General features: G+C 42.3%; 1 pseudogene across 1 annotated transcript; it reads right to left on the reverse strand.

Annotated features, from left to right (window-relative positions):
- Positions 1–8,085: 8,085 nt before the first annotated feature.
- Positions 8,086–9,053, reverse strand: LOC105551999 (annotated as a pseudogene). The gene has a single exon (XR_001007930.1). The product of XR_001007930.1 is annotated as a eukaryotic translation initiation factor 3 subunit L pseudogene (transcript).
- Between the last annotated feature and the right edge of the window lie 13 nt (positions 9,054–9,066).

Here is a 9,066-nt window from a genome sequence, read left to right on the forward strand (position 1 = left end):
GGCGTTGTATACTTATGTTGTCTTCACAACCAGGGAAATTATTTAAATTAACCTAAAATGACACTAGTGGTATATAAAATATAAAAAGATAAACAAAAATAATCATAATTGTGTAAATATTAGGGACATACATGAAAGAAATGCATGCAAATTCAAAATATAGGTATATTGATTTGTCTTGGTATATTAGCTTCCTAGGCCTGAAATCACATGACCATGAACTGGGTGGGTTAAAACAACAGAAATGTCTCAGTTCCCGGAGCCAGTAGTGCAAAATCCATAGGCAGGGCCAGGTTTCCTCTGATGCTTCTAGGGGAAACCTGTCCTTCCTGGCTCCTGGTGGTTTCTCATTTCTTTCCTGCTGCTCCTCTTTGCCATCCTTCCTCCACCCAGGAGGATGGCCGTGTGTCAACTCAGTCCATGCATGTGAACCCACCACCTCCACGCACCACATTAAGCACAGCTCCCTGAGTGATCCATAATCTCCAACCTCCAGGACACCGACAGTCACTCTGTGTCCTCCCAGCTTTTGGAGAAACTTTTGGACAAGTCATCTCCAAATAAAGAAGACCTTGTCAATGTAAGACGATGCTTCTTTCTTACACAGAGCTTTTACTTTCCTGGTTTATTTCTTTTCCAATCAAATCTAGAGATAAAAATCTGACAATGTACATTACGGGAGACACACAATACCCTTGACTGAGGTGGTATTAGGTGGGCATCTCTTACCAACTGACAGTTTCCATTATAAACTGTAATGTAGAGGCATTTCCCTCAGCACCAGTTTTCCCCCTTGAATTAAGGACTGTGCCACTGCGAATCTAAATCAATTTGAAAGATCAATGTGGCAGGAAAAGATCTGATCTTTTCCACAGGTATCCTCTGTGCTAGTTTGGGGACCTTTGATTTTTGACTTAACCACTTACCCTTCTGGGTTCCTAAAGTCATCAAGAGAAAAAACAGACCTGTGTGAAGTGCACAGCATAATATAATCCTCACAGTGCTTTTAAAATATTATTACAGATGTCATCAGCCTCAGGGGAGAGTGGTATGTACCTTGAAATAACTCAACTGAGGCACAAACTTGCTTACTTCCTGTCCTCCATCTCGGAGAAGGTATGGAAGATATGAAGGATGGAGAAAAAGAGGAAGAGGAAATGTGATGGTGGAGTGGGTAACATAAAAAGGGAAGACAAATAAGTATATGTGTTTTCAGTGGCTTCTCACTTCCTTTGGCCCATCAAGGAGACCAACACATCTGAGGAGAGTGCTGATGAGGCTGCTCTTAGCTGGGACCACACTTGTGCTTTGAAAACAACCCCCAAAATCCCTGCAGGCAAATGAAGGCTGTCCTGAGAACACCCTCCCAGGGAGCAGATACCCATTGTGTAGAAGCTCTCAGCCTGCTGGGCTAAGCCCTCCACAGGCCACTTTAATGAGGAGGAGAGGCTGTAGGTGGTGGTAGGACCACCATGTTGCATGACTTCTGTGTGCCCTATTGTTTGACTCCATCTCAAAAAAAAAAAATGTGTCTGTTGCTTTGAAACACAAGTGCAGATGCTTAGCAGCAGCCTTTGCCTTTGTGGGAGTTGTAAACTAAAAATAAAATTCTAACCCTTCACTGACTGAACAGGCCCTCCCTTGGTCAAAGAGACCCGAGGAAAACCTTAAAACAGAGTTTCTGGCCATGATGAGATGGGAGGAGGTTCAGACACATCTCATTATACCCCCTCATGTTCATGGTTTAGACACAACTGTCCAACATTAATGTGAAATTAGAGATCATAAGACATAATGGACTCTTTGTGGCAATGAGATACCAAATTATAAACAGGACTGAAGACCACAACAGGCAAGGGTTAAGTCATGCACCCTAAACTTAGGAATAAACTGTGTTCTAACTGCCACAGTTAATTTTTCTCTATCAGCTAAACAAGCACTGACCTCAAGATTAGCAGTATTAAAATAATTGTAGCTCACCACCAGATACTGATTAACCTCCAACCCCTGTTCCACAAGCCATAACTGCAGCTTTGATTGGTCAAGAGACTGATTTCAGTAACTTTCTCCTGATAAGAAGACCACCTACAGTTTGTCAAGCTCCCGTAGGGCCAGCATAACCATGGCAATCTTGAGTAGTCCGTGAATGGTTGCAGGCCCCTTGCTGGTCTGTGAGAAGTCTGAAGTACAACAAGAAATGAAGCCAGCATGTAATGGAGAAGTAATGTCACATACACTAACATACGATACAAATATTGATGAAGATAAAACTGTTACGCTCCTACCAAATGGAAAATTAATCACTGGATACATACAGTTATGAAAAAACTGGACATCAGGATTGTCCATCTCTACCTCTGTGCCAAACTCTAGACTTTCATTAATAAGGATATATCAATATTAGTTCAGTCATTGTAACATTTACCACACTCATGTAAGATGTGATTACAAAAAGGATGCTGAGGTGGGGGAAGGGTATATTAGGACTTTCTACACTACTTCAGTTTTTATGTTAATTCAGAACTGTTTCACATAATGTCCATTAATTTAAAAAATATGGCAGCATTGTTCAGCAAGTGTTTCATTTTAGCTAATGGTTACCAAGCAACTAAATATATAAATACTACATTGAGATATTCTATGCTATTAAAGCTGAAGCAATTTTGAAGTTGTAAATATATCTTCTGTAGTTGTAGCAGTAGTGTTTGACTTAAACTTAAATTTGCACACATGAAATAAAGAATATAGCATAGCAGTTTTAGAGTAGTCTGAAATATGAGACACTCAATAATCTAGAATTGTTATGCTTGAATGAACTTAATTTAATTTCCACAATACTTTCAGTTGACTGCTTTCCAGGGTGCACCGAACTATGAGGCCAGTGGCAGATTATTCTCTTCCTCCGCTTGGTGTGGACAGTAGGTTGCCTTGATCCCTCAAGATCTACTCTCATATCCTGGAGGCAAGATGCTGGGAAATGTACTATGAAAAAGACAACTGTTGACATCTTCCTGCCAAAGACCATAGAGAAATGAGTAATCATTTATTGACAGTTTAAATATTTGACCCATTGTTCACCATCTGCATAGCGAAGCCCCCTGAATCTCAGTTGGATTTTAACAAGAACCTGCAGTGCGAGTTGCACTAATAACCAACAGACTGACTGTGTATGCAAACACCTGTATTGAGGTGAGACAATATAGAAATATTGGAGTGATCAGGAACACTGGGCCTGGTGCATAAAGGTGTGGGTTCAAGTCCTACTTAGAAGATGCACAAACCTAAGAAAGTTATAGAGACCTCTCTGTGCCTCAGTTCCCTGTTCTGAGGTATTGAAATGTTAATATGGCCTATGTTATGTTATGTTATGTTATGTTACGTTATGAGGCTAAAAGTAGTGAAATGGAGGTAAAGTCTTTAGAAGACTGGTGATTCGTAAGTGCCCTGAAGTGTTCAATGATTATATGTCTAGAATAATATGCCAGAACCTTGGTAGTGGTTGAATACAGAGAAGAAACGTGGGTGGATCCAGGGCAGTGGAGGATGGAATTTTCTTTCTTTCCATGGGTATGATGCTTTACAGCTCACGGAGAATATCCATTATTTCCTGTGATGCTTACATCAGCCTGGAGGAATGCACAGAGTAGGGACTACAACCCATATTTGACAGCCCAGGGAAGTGAAATGGAAAGATTTGAAGTGGTCTGCCCAGAGTCACAGCACTGATGAGTGATGGATCTGGCACAAGAAGGTAATTGGTTTTCTGGGGACTGAGGTCTCTGAAGACCCAAGACCTTGAAATAATTACCTGAACCCTGAACAAAGAGTTGTTTTCACTTGCTTTCTCAACTGCTCCTACCCCAGAATTTCTTCAGAAATCTAATGCCCTGGAAGAGGTGGCTAAGTCAAAAGAAGAGCTGAAACAATAATAAAAAAAGAATCTTTCAACCTAAACAATAATAAAAAAAGAATCCTTCAACTTCTAGGTTTTAATCCCTGACCTCACCTTGCAGTATAAGCCACCTTATAATCAGCTGACCATCCTAAGGGACCATGGTCTGCTTGGCCCTGTATTAGTCCATCCTTGCATTGATATAAAGAAATACTTGAGAATGGGTAATTCATAAAGAAAAGAGGTTTAATTGGTTCGTGGTTCTGCAGGCTGTAGAGGAAGCATAGTGGCATCTGCTTCTTGGGAGACTTCCAGAATCTTTCAATAATGGTGGGATGTGAAGGGGAAATAGGAATCTCACATAGCAGCAGCAGAAGCAAGAGAGAGTGAGAGCAAGATGTCCCATACTTTTATGCAACCAGATCTTGTGAGAACTCACTTTTGCAAGGACAACACCAAAGGACTGGTGCTAAACCATTCATGAGAAAACTACCCCCATGAGCCAGTCACCTCCCATCAGGCCCCACCTCCAATATTGGGGATGACATTTTAACATGAGATTTGGGAAGGGACACATATCCAAACAATATTATTCCACCCCTTGCCACTCCCAAATCTCATGTCCTTCTCACATTTCAGAATACAGTTATGCCTTCCCAACAGTCTCCCAAAGTCTTAGCCCATTCCAGCATTGTCTGAAAAGTCTGAAGTCCAAAGTCTCAAATCTCTTCCACCTGTAAAATAAAAAACAAGTTAGAGTTACTTCCAAAATACAATGGGAGTACAAGCATTGGGTTACAAACCCTATTCCAAAAGAGACTAATAGGCCAAAAGAAAGGGGCTACAGGTTCAATGCATATTCAAAGCCCAGCAATGCAATCATTAAATCTTAAAGCTCCATAATAATCTCCTTTGACCGCATGTCCCACATCCAGGGCATTGGTGCAAGCAGTGTGCTCCTGAGGTCATGGGCAGCTCTGCTTCTGTGGCTTTGCAAGGTTCAGCCCCCAAAGCTGTTCTCATGGGCTGGAGTTTAGTGCTTGCAGTTTTTCTATGTGCAGGGTTCAAACTGCCAGTAGATCTGCCATTCTGGGGTCTGGAGGATGGTGGCTCCGCTAGCAAATGCCCCAGTACAGACTCTGTGGGGGCTCCAACCCCACATTTTTCCTCTACAGCACCCTAGTTGAGGTTCTCTGTGAGGGCTCCACCCCTGCAGCAAGCTTCTGCCTGGACACCCAAGCTTTTCCACACATCCTCTGAAATCTAGGTGGAGGTGCCAAGCCTCACTCACTCTTGCATTCTGTGCACCAGCAGACTTAACACTATGTGGAAGCCATCAAGGCTTATGACTTTAACACTTGTCAGAGCAACAGCTTAAGTTACCCCTGGACTCCTTTAAGCCACAGCTGGATCTGGAGTTGCCAAGAGACAGGGAGCAGAGTCCTGAGGATGTGCAGGGCAGTGCAGACCTGGGCTTGACCTCCAAAACAATTCTTCCCTGGGCCTCTGATCCTGTGTTTGGATAGGCTGCCTCTGAGGTTTCTAAAATGCCTTCAAGGCTTTTTATTATCTGGACTATCAGCACTTGCCTTCTTTCTAGTTATACAAATTTCTCTAGCAGGTGGTTACTCAGCAGCCCACTTGAATTCTTCTGAAGACAGGCTTTGTTTTTTTGTTTTTGTTTTTTTTGGTTTTTTTCCTACCACATGGCCAGGCCGCAGGATGCAAATTTTCCAAATTTTTGTGCTGATTACCTTTTAAATGTGAGTTCCAACTGATTTATTTGCTTCCACATCCAAGCATAGGCTGTTAGAAGCAGTCACACCAGTTTTTTTGTTTTGTTTTGTTTTTGAGACAAGGTCTCATTGTGTCACCCAGGCTGAAGTGCTGTGGCACGATCATGGCTCACTGCACCCTAGACTTCCCAAGCTTAGGTAATTGTTCCATCTCAGCCTCCTGAGTAGCTGGCACTATGGGCTCATGCCACCACACCAGGTATTTTTTTATATATTTTTAGTCAGAGATGGGATTTTGCCATGTTTCCCAGGCTGGTCTTGAACTCTTGGGCTCAAGCGATCTACCTGCCTTGGCCGCTCAAAGTGCTAGAATTACTGGTGGGAGCCACCATGCCTGGCCCATGCCACTTCTTGAACACTTTGTTGCTTAGAAATTTTTTTGCCAGATACTCTACAACATCATTCTCAAGTTCAAACTTCCATAGATCCCTAGGACATGGATGGAATCCAGCCAAGCTCTTCGCTAAGGCATAACATGCATGACCTTTGCTCTAGTTTCCACTAAGTTCCTCATGTCCATCTGAGACCTCATCAGCCTGGACTTCACTTTCCATATCACTATCAGCAGTTTGGTCACAATCATTTAACCAGTTTCTAAGAAGTTCTAAACTTTCCCTCATCTTCCTGTCTTCTTCCAAGTTCTCCAAACTCTTTCAACCTCTGCCCATTACCCAGTTCCAAAGCTGCTTCCACATTTTCAGGTACCTTTATAGTAATGCCCCACTCCTTGGTACCAATTTTCTGCATTTGTCCATTCTCACATTGCTATAAAGAAATTCCTGGCCAGGCATGGTGGCTCATGCCTGTAATCCCAGCACCTTGGGAAGCCAAGGTGGGCAGATCACGAGGTCAAAAGTTGAGACCAGCCTGACCAACATGGTGAAACCCTGTCTCTACTAAAAATGCAAAAATTAGCCGGGCATGGTAGCACATGCCTGTAATCCCAGCTACTCAGGAGGCCAAGGCAGGAGAATCACTTGAACCCAGGAGGTGGAGGTTGCAGTGAGCTGAGATCACGCCACTGCACTTCAGCCAGGGTGACAGAGCGAGATTGTCTCAAAACAACCCCCCCACCAAAAAACAAAACAAAACAAACAAACAAAAAATTCCTGAGACTGGGTAATTTATATAGAAAAGAGATTTAATTGGCTCAGTGTTCTGAAAACTTTACAGGAAGCATGATACTGACATCTGCGTGGCTTCTGGGGAGGCTTCAGGAAACTTAGAATCATAACAGAAGGCTAAGTGGGAGCATGCACATCACAAGGCCAGAGCAGGAGCAAGGTGGGAGGAGGGGTCACACACTTTTAAACAACCAAATCTCACTGTTGCAAGAATAGCAACAAGGGGATGATGCTAAACCATTTATGAGACATACACTCTTGTGACCCAGTCATCTCTCACCCAGTCATTTCCAATACTGAGGATTACAATTCACCATAAGATTTGGGCAGGGACACATATCCAAACTGTTTCAGCCCCCAAGATGGTTCAGAACTCAGGACATTTTAAACCAATTGCCACTTGAAGGCTGTGCCAAGAATCAACTTCCATTCAACTGGCCAACCCTTCATGAGCAGCTAATTGAAATTAACTGAAAATATGGCTATCTGGACTGATGCTTTAGTGGTTTAATGAATTAAATCTATGACCCCAACTCTCTCACTGACTTAATTGAGCAACTATCTGAACAACCTGGACTGCGGCATACTTGAGAATGAGAAGTGCCTAAATAAAGTCTATTTAAATAATTTGGAAGTCAAACTTGATGAAAAAGATACTTGAATTTAATTAGACACAGGCACAATGTATTCAAGGTCATGAGTGAACACTGTATTATAGAGGAATGTAAACATGAAAACTAGCACCTTGAGTAGGCGGATATATGGCTCCTAGTATTAGGTTGCTGCAGTAATTGCAGTTTTTGCCGTTGAAGGTAATGGGAATTACAATTACAATCCTGTTGAAAGTAATGGCAAAAACCACAATTACTTGTGCACCAACCTAATAATAGCATGGTAAATTTCCTGATTACATGCAACAATTCAGACTTATCAAAAAGTTAAGAGTATAAAATGTTGCATCTGAGAAAAAATTTTTTTGACCTTTGAGATCAATATTTTCGTATTATAAAAGCAGAAATAGAATGTGAGAGAAAAGTTAAAAGCTGATGGAAAAGTTGAAGGACAAAGTTACCATTCTAGCCAAGTAAAAAGATATACCTTTTGAAGGGGAAAATAAACAGAGGGTAATGACGTGTGACCTGTAAATAATGTGTAAAAAAATATAGTAAAGGTTGAACTTCTGAGATATGAATCTCAAAAGTTTTAAAAAGAAACAGATTTGAGAATTAAAAATTATTACTGCGTGTAATCTCATTGAGAACAAACCTTTGTTTTTTTTTTTTTTCCTGGCTCCAAAGATCCCTTACTGATACCCACTTGAAACACTTTGGTCCTTAACTTGTTAACTGAGTTGACAGGCTGATGGCTGATCTAGATAAAAGTTTCATGGTAGCAGAAACACTTCCTGCCTATAATACATCAAAACAAGTTCCTGAATAATGTGTGTGAATGTCATCAGGGTCTCTTTCCCATCTTCTTCAGGGTTCTATTAAGCTCCTCGAATTTGTGAATCTGACAGATGAAGAAATTCCCATAGCCCCTGGCGACCTTGGTGTACGCAATGTGGATCATGTCCTTATCAATGTAGAAGTCAGCCTCTGAGGCTGACTGAAATTCACCATCCAGGATTGAGATGCCACTGGTCCACACCAGGTTCTTCATCTTGTATTTGAAGACAAGAAGCTGGATCCTGAACTCCTGCTCTGTGAGGTCCAGGAAGCCAGCCAGCTTGGCCACAGGCATGGTGGTGTAGAGCTTGAGGAAGCTGCAGATGGTTGAAAGCTGGGCCTGCTGCTGTACTTCATCTGAAAACACCTTCAGTTGCTGCAGGAAGGGCTCTTTGTGGTAGTTGGGGTGCACATTATCATAGTTGGGCACTGCAGACGACAGGAATTTGGGTCAGGAGTAACTGAAAAGTTCTTCACAGACTTGTGGGTCACCTTTCTGCATGTGCAGCATCTTGTCCCTGTATTTCTCCTGCAGCTGGAGGTGAATGCTCTCATCAGTACTCATGGGATACATCGTGAGGGCAATGGCCAGCAGTGCATGCATCTGCTCATTCTGCTTGTTAATCATCTCATACTTGTATGTGGTCCTCTGGAACATGCTCTTGGTCCTCTGGATGTAGAGGAGGATGCTGGTAAAGACCCAGGTGGCATCCTGGTAGCAACACATCATCAAATATGCAAAGCCGACATAATAGTATGTGGTGACCTGGCACTCCGGCACATGGGAATACATACTCTTTGATAAG

The sequence above is a fragment of the Mandrillus leucophaeus genome, unplaced genomic scaffold, assembly GCF_000951045.1.
Source record: "Mandrillus leucophaeus isolate KB7577 unplaced genomic scaffold, Mleu.le_1.0 Scaffold1145, whole genome shotgun sequence".
Lineage (NCBI taxonomy): Eukaryota > Metazoa > Chordata > Mammalia > Primates > Cercopithecidae > Mandrillus > Mandrillus leucophaeus.